Raw genomic sequence first — 19161 nt, forward strand, 5'->3', positions numbered from 1 at the left:
TGATACACAACCAAAGCCAAAATCACTATCTTTCCCTTTTCTTGAAAAATTAGAGTCACTCTTAACATATCCTTTCCCCTACCTCTAGTGAACCGATTTCCATCAGTATTTCTACCTTAATCAAATCCATCATATGAGCGCTACTCTTTATTTATAGGATTCTGCAATGACCTTCTAACCAACCTCTTTATGTATAATTATTGCCCATCTATTCTCTGCAATAATTCCAGAGTAATCTTTTCAAAATGAAATCTGATCATACCATACCCTTTTTTTTTTCTTCATACCCTTGCTTTTACATGATTTTCATATCAAATAGGAGCACAGCAAAAATGGCCCGTCAAGAAATAACTGTAAGAGGGACTTGCCTGGTGGTCCAGTGACTAACACTCTACACTCCCAGAGCAGGGGGCCCTGGGTTTGATCCCTGGTCAAGGAACTAGATTCCAGATGTCACAACTAAAAGATCCTGCATGCCGCAACTAAGACACAGTGCAGACAAATATTTTTCTAAATTAATTTTAAAAAACAACACAGATTAATTTTTTTTCATTTATTTTTATTAGTTGGAGGCTAATTACTTTACAATATTGTAGTGGGTTTTGTCATACATTGACATGAATCAGCCATGGAGTTACATGTATTCCCCATCCTGATCCCCCCTCCCATCTCCCTCTCCACCCGATCCCTCTGGGTCTTCCCAGTGCACCAGGCCCGAGCACTTGTCTCATGCATCCAACCTGGGATGGTGATCTGTTTCACCATAGATAATATACATGTTTCGATGCTGTTCTCTCGAAACATCCCACCCTCGCCTTCTCCCACAGAGTCCAAAAGTTAATTTTTTTTTAAAAAAGGAATAAAGAAATAACTGTGAGAAATGCTGGAAATGTTCCATATCTTGTTGTGCATGGGAGTTACATGAGTATATAAATTTGCAAAATTCAACAAGCTTACACTTAATATTTATGCATTTTGCTGCACTAATTATAACTCAATTAAATAGTTTAAAAGATACATGGCCCCAAAGTAGTTTTTCAGCTTCACTTTACTGAATTTCCATTCCAAACATAAATAGCCCACCGCCACGAACTATCAGTAATTGCACCTTAGACACTGCTCCTTCATGCTCTCAGGTATACGATTTCCTTTCCACTCCTACTTTTCTTCAAGATTCATACAATATCTCACTCCCATAAGGGGTCACTCCACCTAAACATTCCTTGACTTTCCTTCACTTGTACAATAACAGCTCTTTGTAACTTAGTTATTCACTACTCCAGTGAGTCTCAATAAGAGATGATTTTACTCCCCAGGGGGCATTTGACAATGTCTGGAAACATTTTTAATTGTCACAACTGGGGAGAGGGAGTGCTTCTGGTATCCAATGGGTAAAGACCAGGGATACTGCAAATGATCTTATAAATATACAACACAGACCCCCACAACATTGAATTATCCTACCTAAAATGTCAATACTGCCATGGTTGAGAAATTCTGCACTGCGTTTTTGTATGATATAATTTGTCTGCAAGTCTGTTTCCCTGCTAAACTGAAAAAACGGGAGAGATTAAGTCGTACTCATTCCAGGATCCCAGCATAGTACCTAGCAAACAGTATTCAAAAATGTATAAGAGATGTCATCACTAAACCTATTTTGATAAGCACAGTGCCTGGAATGTAGCACTCAAAAGATACATAACAAGTACATGTGTTATTACAGAATCTTATTTTGATACTAAAGCTATACTGTATACTAGCTACACTGGTAGTCTTTAAATTCCATCAATTACCATTCTGCTTTGATGCTTTCACAGTACAAACCAACAGATCATAAACTATAATCTATGTGTTTCTAGCAGTTAAATTGAAACTGATTTCTACATTAAGTTAAGCTTAGACCAAAAATTGAGTAAACCAAACAGCTTAATGACTATGTTTCAAAAGGATTAAAAGAATAAAACTTAAAAAAAAAAAGTTTTAATCACATGTCACAATGCCACCTGAATAAGATAAAGCATAATAATAGAAATCTAAAATTTGGGATACCATTTCACTTAATATTAATCCAATATAATTTATATTAAAAAAAAACCATAATGGCAGTATACCTCAATGTATTGCCAAAAACAATTACAGTTTTTGTATTACTTAATAAACATTTTGTATCTCAACAACAGAACCATTTTATTGGTGATAACTGGATTTATCACCTCTAAGATAACCATAAGATACATTTTAGATGTTTGCTTAGTGTATCTATTTCACCATTCCTCCCCTAATATATTCCATGCCATCTCCTGGAAGGTTGAAAGAAGATGTGTATTTACAAGGTTCTTAAATTAACCAGATGCCTTGTTAAATTTAGTTGTTTAGAGTAGAAAGACTGTAAAATGTTAGGAGACTAAGTATTCAACTTAGGGAAAATTTTTGAGAGAATGATTTATTATTAAAATATCTGCATTTCAAATCTGATAAATAAAAATGAAATTTCTTAATTTGATCCCTATCTAAAGTTCTCAAAACATTTAACTGCCAATGTGGGTCCATTCTTGTTGATTGAAAAAAAATGCAAAAAATCACATTCAGTCCTTCTTAAAGACACAAAACCCAGTTCACTTCTGATACTGAAAATTATTTTTGCCAACAAAGGTCCGTCTAGTCAAAGCTATGGTTTTTCCAGTAGTCATGTATGGATGTGAGAGTTGGACTATCAAGAAAGCATCAAAGAACTGATGCTTTTGAACTCTGGTGTTGGAGAAGACTCTTGAGAGTCCCTTGGACTGCAAGGAGATCCAACCAGTCCATCCTGAAGGAAATCAGTCCTAAATATTCATTGGAAGGACTGATGCTGAAGCTGAAGTTCCAATACTCTGGCCACCTGATGCGAATAACTGACTCAATGAAAAAGACCCTGGTGCTGGGAAAGATTGAAGGCAGGAGGAGAAAGGGATGACACAGGATGAGATGGTTGGATGACATCACCAACTCAATGGAAATGAGCTTGGGTTAACTCCGGGAGTTGGTGATGGACAGGGAGGCCTGGTGTGCTGCAGTCCATGGGGTCGCAAAGAGTCGGACACCACTGAGTGACTAACCTGAAATGAAACTATTAATACTAAATGCAAAAGCAAAACAAAAAATAAATTTTAAAACCCACCACTCTTATCATTGATTTGAAGATTAAATAATAAACAATGTCTATTTCTTATGTATTCAACCAAAGAAAAACTCATTTGGTAACAATCCATTATTTAGGGTTTTAGTAAAACTTATTTTACTACAGGAACAATCTATCTTGTAAAGCTTATTCTTCTAACTTATCAAAGTATCTAATGTACATTACAAAACAAAATTCTTGTATCACTATTTTTTGTTTTCCCCTAAAACCATGCTAGTTTTGAACACAGTGATTTCTCCAGTCTACATTTGTATGCATATCTATAATGAGTTCAATCAAAGTATCACATAAACAAAGAAATATCCAAATTCTATACTTTCTACTGTTAGCATTCAAGTTTTTCTACTACAGAACATCTCTTTCCTAAGTAGAAAATTTTCACATCTTTTCCTTCTTAAAATCCTTTTAGCCTTAAGTTTTATGGCATTACTTCATAGAACTGAACTTTCATACATAATACACAAAACAATTCTGTCAGTATCTAAATTAAAGATTATGTAAATCTATGGCTGATTCATGTCAATGTGTGGCAAAAACCACTACAATATTGTACAGTAATTAGCCTCCAACTAATAAAAATAAATGGGAAAAAAAAAAGAAATAAATTAAAGATAAAAGAATCTTTTCATTACTGTTTAAATTATTTGTGTTTTTCCAGGTAATGGAAAAATTACCATCGTTAACAATCACATAAAGAATGTTAAAGTGAGCACATTATACTGTACCCCAGGACTCAGAACCCTTGAATGTTAAGAAACAACTAACTGAAATAGTGTACTCCTATGAAGAGATGGTCTCTATAAAACATCACAATCATCATCTACCATTTACACAGCAAGAGTTTATTTAAATTCTATATATTAAATACTATAATAAATACCATACAGAGTTTTCCATGCAATGTTGAAGAGTCAAGTTTCCTTATCAAGTACAATTACACATTAATATAAGTTATTACAATCAAGGATTATGGATGCTTTTGGCAAAGAGACAAGGCTTTTCCAATTTTGAGTGACACTAAATTCCCAAGTGTAAAAAAGGAAAAAAACCTTGACCTTGTTTAATAATGCTGTTCATCAACTTTTTTCTGAAACTTTTCTCAGTTTTCATGGGAATAAATTGGAAGAAATCAATCCAAAATACAAACTAGAGGGACTTGCAACTACTATCGTAAGTTGATTAAAAATATCAACCAAAACATAAGGATATTATTAGACAATGCACAGAAGTACACTGAAATTTTTCAAACATACTCAATACATTTAAATAGTCATAATAATAAACTTCATTGAATTACATGTTATAATTAATAGTTTATATCTACATATGCCTCAAATAAAAATAAAATATATTTTATTATGCTCCAAATAAAGTTTTGCTTTTTTTAAATAAATTCTGCAATTGGTGAGAAACTGCCCTCACATATGTAAGATGTGACATTAGATATGTGATAATATATTCCCCAAAATAAAAACCTCAGAAGTTATCATCATACCCCAAACAGCTGGCATCCTACCCAGGACTTACTAGACAGAGTCTTCAGTACCCTACAAGATTTGAGACCTAGGAAAGGTAAATATGTGCAACATAACTAACAAAGAGATGAGAGACTAGAATCAGGAGAGCCTGAAAGTAGAGCTGTTCAAAGAAAAAGAAAAAATAAGCATACTCAGATATGAGGGTTCAAAAAGAAATTTCAAAACAATTTAACTGTGTACCCAAAACTCATAAAAATAAAGCCAAAAGAAGTTTCCCATTATAATGCTCACCTTTACTTACACATCACACTCTGACATTTCCCCATTATTTTTTCATTAAAAAAACCTGGTGTTGTGATCCACTAAATTGAATAGACAAGTCACTAATGGGTCACAACCTAAAATCTGAAAAGAACTGGTTTAGAGGAACTGACAACCACAGGAAGGTCCTTGCTTTCCTCTGAACATCTAGTTTGAGAATACCATTTAAGAAGTGGAAAAAATGAAAAGACAGAATTCCTCCACAGCAGGGACCAAGTCTTATTGGCATATAATCATCACTTAACATTTGCTGAATTAATATACTGTGGAATATAAAGCATGTTCAAGGTGGGACATACCTACAAAACATACTAGAAAAAGCCTTATGAGAACATGACTACTTCTTGAATTCCTTCAAATCCAGTGACACTGAGAAGAGTTTCAGGAAGTAGAAGTCTAAGATTTAGAAGTCTCCTTGGACTGCAAGGAGATCAAACCAGTCAATCCTAAAGAAAATCAACCCTCAATATTCATGGAAGGACAGCTGATGAAGCTGAAACTCCAAAACTCTGGCCACCTGATGCGAAGAGCCAACTCACCGTAAAAGACCCTGATGCTGGGGGAAATAAGGCAAAAGTGAGAAGCGGGTGGCAGAGGATGAGATGGTTAGATATTAATAGCATCACTGACTCAATGGACATGAATTTAAGCAAACTCTGGGAGATAGTGGAGGACAGAGAAGCCTGGCAGGCTACAGTCCATGGGGTTGCAAAAAGTCAGACACAAACTTAGTGACTGAACACCAACAACAACCAAAGGGAAAGGAAATTTTGTCTTCAAGACAGGTTTACATCCAGCAAAGGAAAAAGAAAATCTCTTACAGAACCACATAGTAGTTCATTATAGGTACAAAAAGGTTGCAAGCTACCCTTGGTTAGAAAGTGTAACCTTTTCTGGGACTTCTGTGATGGTCCACTGGCTAAGACTCTGAGCTCCCAATGGAGGGCACTAGGGTTTGATCCCTGGTCAGGAAACTAAATTCCACATGCCGCAACTAAAGATCCCGCATGCAGCAATGATGATCGAAGATCCCACATGGTAAGTAGGACTCAGCCAGCCAAATAAATAAATATTATTTTTAAAAAGAAATTATAACCATTTCTTTCAAAAATATGTTATATGCATATATACACACACACACACACACATACACAGATATATAGAGAGAAAGAGAGCTCCAAATCTACAAATCCAACTTCAAATAAAAATTATGGAATATAATTCATTCTTAAAAATTAAGACTCCCTATCTTCATTTGTAAACATTTATTAAGTGGCCAGTATGTGAAAGCCAACATCTTATTGAGTGTTTACTATGTATCAAGCAATAAGTTAAGTACTTAATAAGGATTATCCCATTTAAACCTAACAACCTTACAAAGTAGACATTATTTTCATTTTATAGACCAGGAAAAAGTGTTCAGTCACTCAGACGATTCTTTGCAACCAGGGACTGTAGCCTGCCATGCTCTTCTGTCTATGGAATTCTCCAGGCAAGAATACTAGAGTGGGTTACCATTCCCTTCTCCAGGGGATCTTCCCAACCCAGGGATTGAACCCAGGTCTCCTGCATTGCACGCGGATTCTTTACCATCTGAGCCACCAGGGAAGTGTGTCACTCACTCAGTTGTGTCCGACTCTTTGCGACCCCATGGACTGTAGCCCACCAGGCCTCTCTGTCTATGGGATCTTCCAGGCAAGAATAGTGGAGTGGGTTGCCATTTCCTTTTCTGAGCCACTAGGGAAAGTGAGGCTTAAAAAAGTGACATAAAGAAGTCACACAGCTAATAAATGGTGAAATTAAGATACATTAAGCACCAGTTTATTACTGGTGGCTACAGATCCAAATATTGTGCTCCATATCATTATCTGTTGATGCTTTTCTCAGAAACTAAACTTTGCATGTGTCTTCCTTAAATGAAGTAATTCATTTATTTTTGAATCTGCACAACACTATCATATTGAATAATTTTATCAAAAGGAAAAATCCCCTTCTTAACTTTAAAGATAAGTTAGGGTACATTAAATGTAGTTATGTTTACCTAACAATGCCGGTGTCACTGACATTTCTCACAGGCTGTATATTTATTATGTAAAGTGTTTAGTAACCTGTACTTTCATTACCCTTATTTACATGCCAAGTACTTTATATTGTGAAAAACCTTTCCACCTTTTATGGGCTACTCAACTTTGTCACTAGGTAAGAGGATGCAGCCTTAAACTCTATTTCAGAACAAAAAGTCTTCTTCTAGCACAAACAAGAGAGACTGATATAAAAATAATTGTTACCAAATGTTGACAGAACACCCCAATTGAAACTGTTTCTAGTCCCTCCATACAATTTTTAAATTCATGTGGATTTTTTAAGAAGGTATGAGACACTTAAATGATATTCAATATTAATTTTTATCATTAAAAATTTTAATCCAATATAATGGATTTGTATTTTTTACACCTACATTTTATTATCTATTTTTTTAGTTCTACCACTTTATTGCTACCAACCCATCTCCCTCCACCCTCATGCACGCATGCTCAGGCATGTAACCCCATGGACTGCAGTCCACCAGGCTCCTCTGTCCATGGACTTTTCCAGGCAAGGATACTGGAGTGGGTTGCCATTTCCTTCTCCTACACTTATATTTTAGAATTTGAAATCTTGAACAATATAAAAAATAATGCAGCCATGAACAAGTATAGAAACCTAAAGGTGGATGAACATACATTGGCACTCTAATACAACAATCTCACTTTTATTTTTGACTACAGAATTGACACTTTAGAAGAGATTCATTCATATATGATCCGGAACTGAACAGCAGCCCTTAACTAATACATATAAAAAAGCTCCTAATTTCTAAAAGGTTAAATTAGTATGAGTGCAATTATTACAACAGACTACTGATAACCAAAAGGATATACAGAGGAGAGATAAAATGATTGTAATATTTGAAATGGTCAAATGAAAAACAGAATTTATTTCCAGGTAATTTGAGTAACAGATTAATCTCAAATGTAAATTCAATGCCAATAGAGGGCCCTCTAGATAACTTCTGGAATTACTAAGTATTCATATCCACTGTGTGCATGCTAAGTCGTTTCAGTCATGTCCAACTCTCTGTGACCCTATGGACCGTCACCCACCAGACTCATCTGTCCACAGAATTCTCCTGGCAAAAATACTAGAATGGGTTGCTGTGCCCTCCTCCAGTTCCATATCTACTAAGTACTAGCAAATTCTTAAATTACACTTTTTATGGTTAAGAGTATTTGGTTCTTCCAGTATTTTGCAAGTAATTAGGTTCTTTCATACTAGTGGGATGGCATCACAACATGGGATCAAGTTTCATGCATATACTTTGATATGCAGAAAGCATGGTGTATAAACATGGTCAATTAACTGCATATCTATTGTTCTCCCAAAATATATATTACAGAAAATACAGTAACTACTTTCTATTCAGTTCACTCATACTTTTGGTCCTGTATATTGTTATGTTTCTTTAAAACCTCTCAGAGTTTAAATGTTTGAGAAAATATCCTTTAATTTGGAAAGATACTTATTTACTGTCAAGATAATTCTATATAAAACCTTTTAAAACCAAACTGATTCTAACAAATTCTTCCATCTATAAAGCATGAGAATTATAACAAAATTAGCAAATCAGATACGAGAATGCCAAAAATTAAGTCATTAAAAGGGAATTCAGAGAGTCAGTTGTGAAAGAACAGGAAGTGATGTCCACTGCCATTTTGTAGATGAACTATTTAGAAACACTAGAGGTACCATACTAATCTGGAATCAACCAACTCAGACTAACAGTTCTCAGTATTCTCTTTCTGACAGCAGCATCAGAACTCAGCTGCCATAACTCTCAGTTTTTCCCCTAATAATGAATTTATCTAACTGGTCATGAACATAATTTTACCACTTTTAGCAGAATTTCTACCAACTATTGACAAGAGTCTCTTTATAATTGTTCTAAAGAGTACTTCTTAGTTCCAGCATTCTGATGTATAGCAAGTAGTTTAACTATATCCTGTCTACATCCTCAAGTTTTGTAGCCCTTATTGATAAATACCCTCTCTCTGCATCTTTGAAAGACAAAAACAGACCCTCTTTAATAAGCAGTATGCTGGGGTTTACACATGCTAGTATATATTAATTAATTATCAACAACAAGCCATAATATAGAGAATTAAACTTTACGTCAGTTTGCCATAGCGCGAAAACTGCCCACCACAACATGCAGCATTGTGCCATGAAATAAAGATTCAAATGAGAAGTGCTGTTTAAGTTTAAATGAATTCAGATAAAAAAATCAAGAGAATAAAGAAAGCAAGAATTCCATTTGCCAAGTAAAAACAATAAAAACTGACTTAACATACCATTAACACGTCCTCCTATATTAAAATTATGAAATAAGATAGAAACTAAATTTATGCTTAACACTACTACTACCTCTAACATCTTTAAATCCTTGTCTTAAAATGGGTTTCAAAATGCAACAAACACCAAAAGAGCTCTGATGGACAATGTAAAATGTAGATGGCAGGAAAGTATTTAAAAACAAGTCAGCCACTAAGTAAAGCTTAAACACTAAATACAACTTGCTGTTAAAATGTCAAGACATGGCGGGGGGGGGGGGGGGGGGGGGCGCAAAAAAAAAAAATGTCAAGACATGGTCTCTGTATTTAGCCATCTTCATCACTCTGTGTAAGTTATTTAATTATATGAATATTCAAGTATGGAACGTTTTGAACTCACTCCATCAGTAAAGAGAAAAGTATCAACTACAGACTTCAAGACTACTCTTTGGTCACAAGAAGAACTTGGCAACATACTTCCAGAATGTACATTTTTTTAAATTTATTTCTATTCTATTAAACAAAACCAGTAAGTACTACTGTAAATCAGATAAGATGATTTGTCTTAAACAAATATGACATGAAGCAAAAGTGGAAAATGACTTTTTGACCATAGAATATTCTACTACAGCATAATCAGGCAAATTAACGTTTATTTTTCCCCTACACTAAGAAACAAAGCATTTGCAATAGAAAGGTGTGTAGCCTAATCATTTTGGGAAGATTCCAATTTCGACGTATACAAAATAGTATTAACCCTAAAAATTCACAGCTCAGGGAGAAGCAATGTCCATCAGACATCGTGTCTGTACAGAATAATCTTGAATAATTCTTCAAGTACTACAAAAGTCATAGGAAGAAAAAAAAAGTGGGAAATCAGAGAAAACAAAGTTATTTTACTTGAATCTTAACGAAAACCCAATATGCTCATACAAAGTCAATCTAGTGTTCAAATGAGAGAGCAAGAGAGACCATCAAAACTGTTCCTAACATGGCAGGGTCCCTCTTGAATGGCCATAGCCCCCCAGTAACAAGCGGAACAGATATACTTCCCACGGACAGATCTCAGAGGAAGAGTATTAAACCGGTACTGTTATCGATTTAAAACCAAAGGAAAAGGGGTAACCTTTCTAAGGGAAGCGCCATTACTTCCCTCTCCAGCTCCCCCTCCCTTCAGTGTATACACGGGCCTGTGTATGAAGAAACTGCCTTGGACTTCTGCAGCACTGCAGCAGACTAAAGGATGGGGAAGGGTAGGGGGAAAGAAACGCTTCCATCACCCCTACAGAAGTGGGGTACAGACTTCCTGGGGGGCGGAAGGAATCTACCCAGTAGACGACCCAGAGCAGTCTCCCTTCTCAAGAATACACAGACACTACAAAGGAGAAGGAGGGAGGAGCAGAGGGATCAGAAGGGAAGGGGACCTCGCGCCTTTAAGTCGGGGTGCACATCAACCCTGTCTCCCTAAGAGGGCCACACCTTCCTCGAGACATCCCCTTCCACCACCCCTTCCGGTGACCCTCAGGAAAGAGGAATGCAATTGCTCTTGCCCCTCAAAACAGGAGGGCGCCTAGCTCACCAGCTTCCTCACCCCACCCACAGAATCACAGACCCTCCTTGTCTCCCTCCCCCACCCCACCCCCACATCCCAGCTTCCGCGCAGCGGCCAGAGTGGGCCGAATTTCCCCGCCCCCTCCATGTCTCCCTTTCCCAAAGCAGAGGTGCCCTTACCCTTTCGCCGACAGGTCTGGGGCGGAGTAAGGCAGGCGGAGCCCCCTGCAGCGCCGGGGGAGCCGCTACGCTGGAGGGCGAGGAGTGAGGAGGAGGAGGGGGCCAGGCGACAGACCGCCGCCCCCCCCCCCCCGGAGCCCCAGCAAGCCGCCCAGCCCAAGCTCTGCGACAAGGGGCGGGGGGGGGGGGGGCGAGGGGACGACCGGGGTCGAGGAGGCGCCCTCAGCGCTTGGGCTCAGCTAAGATGGCGCGGGGAAGTGCCGGGAGCCGCCGCCGCCGCCGCCGCCGCCTCGGGGGAACCGGCCCGGGCCTCGGCCGCCTCCTGTCCTCACACAGCCGAGGCCCTCTCAGTCCCCCGCCGCGGCCCCTAGGCGGGCGGGCTCACGCACAGCCCTCCGCCACCACCACCACCCCTGGGAAGGGGGCGCTCACAAAGGGAAGAGAGGCCCCGGGCCGGCCGGCCGGCGGCGGGGCGGGGTCCCCAGGGGCCGGCGGCCTCAGAGGTTGCGGGTGCCTCGCGCTCTCGGCCCGCGAAGGGCGCAGGCAAGCGGGACCCCTCCTCTCTCCTTAGGCAGGCGGCGGCACCGACTCACTCTCTTTGCCACCCTCCCTCTCTCTCTCCGAGCCCTGAAGCCACAGAGCCCGGCCGCTGCCCAGATTCCCCCCCTTCCCCGACACCACTCCCCTCCTCCCGACAGTCATCCCAGTCTCCGATCTCGCGAGATTTCCCGCCTGACAGGCTCGACCCTGCGCGAGACAAGACTGCGTACGCGCGCACGCCCTCACGGGAACGCGCGAGTGCTTACACTGGGCGGAGTCTCACGAGTGTCCCCGAGTTTACAGCCTCTGTCCAGCTCTGGCTCGCTCAGCTGGCGGAGCTCTTCTGCCACGCGGGCGTCAGGTGCATTTATTTCACCCTGAAACCTAAGAAAAAAGAGCTTATCTGCTCTCCTCTGCCTCTGCTTTTCCCACTCCCAAAGTATCTGCCTCCCCCTCACCCCAATAACCCTGAGAAGGAAGTTTTCCCTGACTTGTTGAATAATCCCCTTCTTACACACCTTACTTCAATCCCTCCTTGGAACTCAGAGATAAGCTGGTCAGCGTAATCAGTATATAATTGAGTTTTTCAGATTTGAAAAGTTTATAATAATTTTTGGAACGGTAATGAGAGTTAGAAATACAGATCTACACCATCCTATATGTTAGCGATGGTAGAAAAAGGACAAATTCTTTAAAAGTTTTTGTGGAGTGAGTAGGCTGAGTAATAAGAGCAGTAAACAAACTGAAAATTTCTAAGAGGTAGTGCTTCTCATTTTTAGTAATGAAAACCTTTTTTTAAAGGGGAAACCTCTTCAGTGGGCCACAAAGAGCAATTTTATTCAAGAACCAAAAGGTATGCCTAAAGTGCAGTCATAAAAAATCTTTTTTCTTCAGTGTATAAAACTGAGATAAATAGATCTGTCGTGTGGGACTTGTGAGTGAATATGTACACCAGAACAGTAATTGGAAGTTAAAATAAACTAGGCAAGTACGTTGGCTGTGATCAGAAAAAACTAGCTCTCTGCTTCAGCGGGATGTATGTATAATTTGTTCTCAATGTTCCCTCTCCTAGTAAGAGTCCTTGCTTTTCAAGTCTGTCAGTCATTACTGTTTTCTTCTATATCATCAATCATTCTCAAAGGGGCAACTTCCCCTCAGCATGAAAAACAAAAAATGCCCTAATTTCTTCTTCTTTGAGGTTGAAGGAGAGATTACAATCTTCACCTTACCTCTCCTTCACAGACAAGTTCTTGGAAAAGTTGTCTATCATCCCACCTCCACTGAAAATGAAAACTTCGATCCTGCCAAGGTCAAGAGTGACTTCCTAGTTATGTCTAGTGGAGTATTCATTTTAATCCCTTCCTTCTTGACATCTACAATAGTTGGCATAGTTGATACTCCTTTCATCTTGAAATTTGTGTTCCTTTATGGCTTTTTCAGCACCGCTCACAAACAGTTTTTCTTGTACCATCCTGTCCCTGGAGCCTCTCTCCCGCCACATACCCCTTAAATAATGCCCCTCCAGTCCTGATCCCATTTTCTGAAAGTGTTACAGCAAGAATGTTCTCTTCTGGTTACTCTATACATTTGGGAATGAAAAGAGATTCATGCTTTCCTGTAGTATTTGTTCTTAATTTTTTATAGAAAATTTCAAACATACAAAAAAGGAGTCAGAATAGTAAACCTCTGACCATTATCCCAACTTCAATGGCTCTCATGCCTCATCATTCTTGTTTCACCTGTTCTCCCACGACACTTTCCCTCACCCCATGGGGGTTTGTTTGTTTGGCTGTGCTGGGTCTCCTTTGCTGCAAACAGGATTTCTCTAGTTGAGGCGAGCAGGGGCTACTCTTTTTGTGCACGGGCTTCTCATTGCAGTGGCGTCTGTCTTGCTACAGAGCACAGGCTCTAGGTGCACAGGCTTCAGTAGTTGTAGCATGAGGGCTCCACAGTTGTGGCGCATGGACTCAGTTACTCTGTGGCAGGTGAACCTTCCTGGACCAGGGATGGAACCCCTGTCCCCTGCATTGGCAGGCCGATTCTTATCCAGTACCACCAGGGAAGTCCACCCCCATGCACTTTTAAGTAAATCTCTAATAAACCATGAGAACATTTCACCTGTAAATATGTACTTTAATATGTATCTCTGATTTCTGATATCTCTGATATCTGAGCACCAAAGAATTGATGCTTTTGAACTGTGGTGTTGGAGAAGACTCTTGGAGAGTCCCTTGGACTGCAAGGAGATCAAACTGGTCAATCCTAAAGGAAATCAGTCCTGAATATTCATTGGAAGGACTGATGATAAAGCTGAACCTCTAATACTTTGGCCACCTGATGCAAAGAACTAACTCACTGGAAAAGACCCTGATCCTGGGAAAGATTGAAGGCAGGAGGAGAAGGGGATGACAGAGGATGAGATGGTTGGATGGCATCACCGACTCGATGGACATGAGTTTGAGCAGGCTCTAGGAGTTGGTGATGGACAGGGAAGCCTGGCATGCTGCAGTCCATGGGGTCTCAAAGAGTCGGACACAACTGACCAATTGAACTGAATATGTATCTCTAATAAATACTTTTAACATAACCATGACTTATTTATCACACCTTTACAATAAGTCCTTAATACGATTTAATACCCAACTCATGTTCAGTTTTTTCCGTAATAGTTTCCAAAATATTATTTCATACCCCATTTATCTGAATCAGGATCTCCACTTTGCACTTGATTGATAAATATGTCTCTCAAGTTTCTTTTCACGTTTAACAGTTTCCCTTCCTTTTTTTCTTCTTCCTTCCTTTTTTCTTCCTTTTTCATACACAGTTTATTTGTTGAATAAATCAGATTATATATCTTAAGAATTTTCCACATTCTGGACTTGGCCAGTTGCATCCTTATGATGTCATTTCACATTTGCTTCAATCACTATTTTTCTTGTAAACTGGGAGTTAAATCTAAAGGTGTGATGTGGGGAACTTTTCTGGCAGTCCAGTGGATAAGACTCTGCCTGGTTGGGGAGCTAAGATCCTGCATGACCTATGGCATAGACTAAAAATTTTTTAAAAGACTAATAAAGGTTTGATGTTGTATAGGGAGTGTTTTTATAGTATTTTGTATCAGCCATGACCTTGTTCTCACACCTACCTCTGCCTAAATTACAGCTCCCCCCAACCCCACTCTGTTTCCTCAACACATAGGGCATCTTAAGAGACTCTGGCTGTCTTAATATTATTATTATTATTCCAGATCTGTGCCTATGATCTTGTGCTAATAGGCCTCTTTCCTCACATTCTTCAAATTTCACACAGACACACACACACACACATACACACACACACACCCCTACATGGGCATATCCCAACATCAGATTTGTTCAACATGAAGGTATTTTTAGTAGATACTGTAAAACATATATGTTATTAAATTCTTAGAATTTATCCAAGAAAGAAAAGAAATTTACACTCATTAATGGTAGTCAGTGCTTAGAATGGTTGCAGGGACTGTGCTTTCTGTGGATTTAAGTCCTGAACAGTTCTTGAATTGCCCTGGTTCTTCATCCCCATGGCCTCTGCTGTGGTGGTTCATACCTGTTTCTCACTTGAGGTACTTGAGGTCCCCCTGTACTGGGGTTGTAGAGTCTCAGCCACTGGACCGCCAGGGAAGTTCCAGATTGTTCCATTTTAACACACAGAAATAAACGCTGGGCCAAGGTCCCTAAGGATGGTAGAATACAATTTAGTTCAAGAAAGTCCTGCCCTAGAAAACTTTCAGTCTCAGGTATCTATCAGATAAGCATCTGTAGCAAAAGCCATGAATAAATTAAAGCAGCTGCACCGGAGTCTTAAAGAAAGCCAGCCCTGAAGCTATCAGGCAGTGGATGTGAAGGTGGTACGGCCAGAGTTAAAAACATGGACTGTAGAGGTCCTTTATCAGATGTACATAATGTGCAAATAATTTCTTACAGGCTCTGGCTTGAGTTGAATCCTTTTCATTGTATTGTGAGAATATAATTAGGATATTGTCTATCTTGTTAAATGTTCCATGTGGTGCACTTGACACAATATGTTATAAACAATGTTGCCAATAAACCGTATATATTAATATGACTAAAAACATAAAATAAAATTATTTTTAACAACTAAAAACAATGCATGCATATTAATAAAGAAAATTAAAGTGTCTAACAAAAAAAAAAAATTGACTGTGGAGCTCCATCTCCCCCTCTTACTCCTGTCAGTGAGTATGTTACTGTGTGCTGACTTCATAACCAGGCTGTTTTGCTTTCCTTTTCTGTAAAATGGGGTTGACATTATCTCCCTCACAGGGTTGTGTGAGAATTTAAATAAGGTAACATGGGGCTTCCCTGGTGGCTCAGTGGTAAAGAATCCACCCACCAAAACAGTAGACTCGAGTTTGATCCCTGATCCAGGAAAATCCCACATACCTTAGAGCCACCAAGCCCATGTGCCACAACCACTGAGCCTGTACTCTAGAACCAGGGAGCCGCAACTACTGAGCCCATGTGTCGCAACTACTGAAGCTGGGTGCCCTTGAGCCTGTGCTACGCAACAAAACAAGCCATTGCAATAAGAAGCCTGTGCAATGCAATGAAGAGTAGCCCCCACTCACTCCAACCAGAGAAAAGACTGTGCAGCAACAAAGACCCAGGACAGCCAAAAATAAATAGATTTTTTAAATTATTTAAAAAAAATAATAAGGCAACATGTAAAGTGCCTAACCCATGGGAAATGTTTTTGAGTGGTAGATGTTGTGTGTGTGTGTCAGGAGGTAAATATTCATCACACTTCGCTGATGCTACTGTCTGGCAGGCGCCCATGATCAGTGCATCACAATTGTCTGGGACATCTGTGAATGTGGCAAGGGTTGGGCTGCATGGTTGTGGACTGAGAGGTTTTTGGAATGCACTTCTGGATCAACTGGTGATTCTGTCATGCCCTTGTCTTTGGCTGACATCTGCCAGGATTAAAAACAAAAACACAAAGTCCTACGGGAGTTGTGCTACATGAGATATGAAACAAACAGCTGGCAATCAAAATATCAAATAAGTTGACATTTTATTGGCCTAAGATTATCTTTGGGCTTCCTCTTTGAGCCTTCTCTTTGCTGGGCAGTAGTACAATACTAGCAAGAAGACTTTGGTTGAGGGTGACGATTCAAATCAGCTTGGAGGGGGTGAGGGGGAGGAAATGCATTAAACCCTGTAACTGAAAAGTCCAGTGCCTCAGGAATTTAAAGAATTTTGTCAGATGTTTGCCCCTTTTTGTCTCTCCTTTCCTCCTTTCTGCACACCATACCCAGCTTCCAAATGCATGGCTATTTTTCTCTATAGGTTGGATTTTTGTTATAAGTTTGTTTATGTTTATACTGGGGGGGGGGGGATGCAACTAGGGGATCTAGGTGCTTCCCACTGCTATCATCTAGTTTAGCATACCCCAGCACTGAATACTGCCATTAATACTGTCTATACACAGGAAATGAATCAAAGAGACTTCTTTCTTTCTTTTTTCTCTTTAGTTTGGCTACACTGGGTCTTAGTTGCAGGACATGGGATCTTTAGTTGCAGACTGTGAGATCTAGTTCCCAACCAAGGATTGAACCCAGGCCCCCTACATTGGGAGAATGGAGTCTTAGCCACTGGACCACCAGGGAAGTCCCTCAAGGAGTTTTCTAGTATCAGTTTTAACCAGATACTCCCCTTGCTGACATGACACTGTATTGTGATCACTAGTAACAGGAGCCTGTGTCCCAAAATTGAGGTTTATACAACCACTTAAGCTCACCTGCTATGTGGCCTTTCTTGCATAACCTGCTCTCTCTCACCTGTTGCCCAAAAACACTAGACGTCTAGTCTAGTGATCAAATGGTACCATATAAATGGTTATCATGAAACTCATCCTTTATTTCTCCTCTTCACAAATATTCTCAACACAAAAATGTTACGATATTGTAAATGTAAGAAATTGAAGTCATTTGGGACTTTGTGAGAATCAGTTGATCAGAATTTAGGGCATATGGACCATAGATACTGTTTCCAGGAGACATGTAAGCAGGCTTCACATAGATCATATTAGATGAACTTCCATCTTCATAGTTGATTCATGTGGCAGAGGGATGGGGCAAGGGAGCAGAGGGGAGTGAAAGGAATGACCACAGAAGTCCAGATTGACATCATCCCAGTTTAGTGACCCTAAAGGTAAAGGAAAGATTCTCCCTCACACTTAACAGTAATAAAAGCCAAAGGAGGGCTTCCCTGGCGGTCTAGTGGATAAGAATCTGCCTGCCAATGCAGGGGGGGACATGAGTTTGATCCCTGGTCCAGGAAGATTCCACATGCCTTGGGGCAACTAATCCAGTGCAGCATGTCACAGCTACTGAGCCCACACACCTAGAGCCTGTGCATGCTTTGCCAACAAGAGAAGCCACTGCAAGAAGCCGATGCACTGCAACGAAGAGTAGCCTGTGCTCACCACAACTAAAGAAAGCCCTCATGCAGCAATGAAGACCCAGTGCAGCCAAATATAAATAAATAAATAAATAAATCTTTTTTAAAAATCCAAAGGAGCATCGCTCAGTAGCCCAGCTTGGACCTTGTGTCATATGCTTCTCTGTAGGCTAGTCTCTTCCCCAAGGGGTGAGACATTCTGATGGCCCTAGCTGGGATTGTGTGTTTACCCTGTGGCAAGAGGCTCAGAGTAACAGCTCCACAAAATTACATGGAGTGATGGAGAGGAAATTCCTTAAAAGAATGTAGGGTACTTTTTGCCAGAAGATGAGGGAGAAATTCTGGACAGACAAAAACAACAGATGTTCACTACAAGAAGAATAGAACTGCTGGCGAGGCCAAACGATACAGTTTTGTGGGGATGCTTCTTAGAGTACAGAATGTAAGTGTTTGCTGTGGCCAGGTAAAAGAAAGCAACGGTCACCTGGAAAGTTACATTGTGGAATGTTCCTATCTATGACCTCTTCTGATTGTCATCATAGTGATGAGAATTGGGCAGGGCACACTTATTTTACAGAATGTGCTTTTGAGAGTCAAGCAACACAGGGAAGTACAGCGGAAAACGCATGGTTCATATGACAGTGCCAGGTATAAATCTGGTTTGCACATCAGTTTGGGAGGCAGGTGCCTTTCAGACATTCTCAGAATGTTAGACAATCCTGAAAGTATCTGGCATCTGCAGGAACCAGAAAATGCCCTGCCCAGCACGCAGGTACATAGTATCAAGGTGATTGCAACTTCCTGGAAACTCTAGCACACATGTGCATCCCTAGAGTTCTCTATCACATTAACTTTTATAGTTGGTATTCTTCCATATACTCCAGGATAACAACCTTCATTCACTCATTTTATTTCCGTCTCCCATATCTAACCCAGTTTACACATAAACCACAATAAGTGTTTACGGAATATGCATTGAGAGATAGCAATCATTGAAAGTCAGTTATGTGAATTATGCTAGGCTCTATGGATATAGAGATGAATACCATTCCTATTCTCAAGTCACAGCCTAATGGGAA

General features: G+C 39.9%; 1 protein-coding gene across 1 annotated transcript in view; it reads right to left on the reverse strand.

Annotated features, from left to right (window-relative positions):
• TAOK1 (TAO kinase 1) overlaps window positions 1-11760 on the reverse strand; it is a 96897-nt gene extending 85137 nt beyond the window's left edge. Inside the window, exon 1 of the mRNA XM_043479194.1 lies at window positions 11079-11760. The gene's annotated coding sequence lies outside the window, so the exon portion shown is untranslated. The remainder of the gene's footprint in view (window positions 1-11078) is intronic.
• Between the last annotated feature and the right edge of the window lie 7401 nt (window positions 11761-19161).

Source organism: Cervus canadensis, chromosome 1 (assembly GCF_019320065.1).
Source record: "Cervus canadensis isolate Bull #8, Minnesota chromosome 1, ASM1932006v1, whole genome shotgun sequence".
Taxonomy (NCBI): Eukaryota; Metazoa; Chordata; class Mammalia; order Artiodactyla; family Cervidae; genus Cervus; species Cervus canadensis.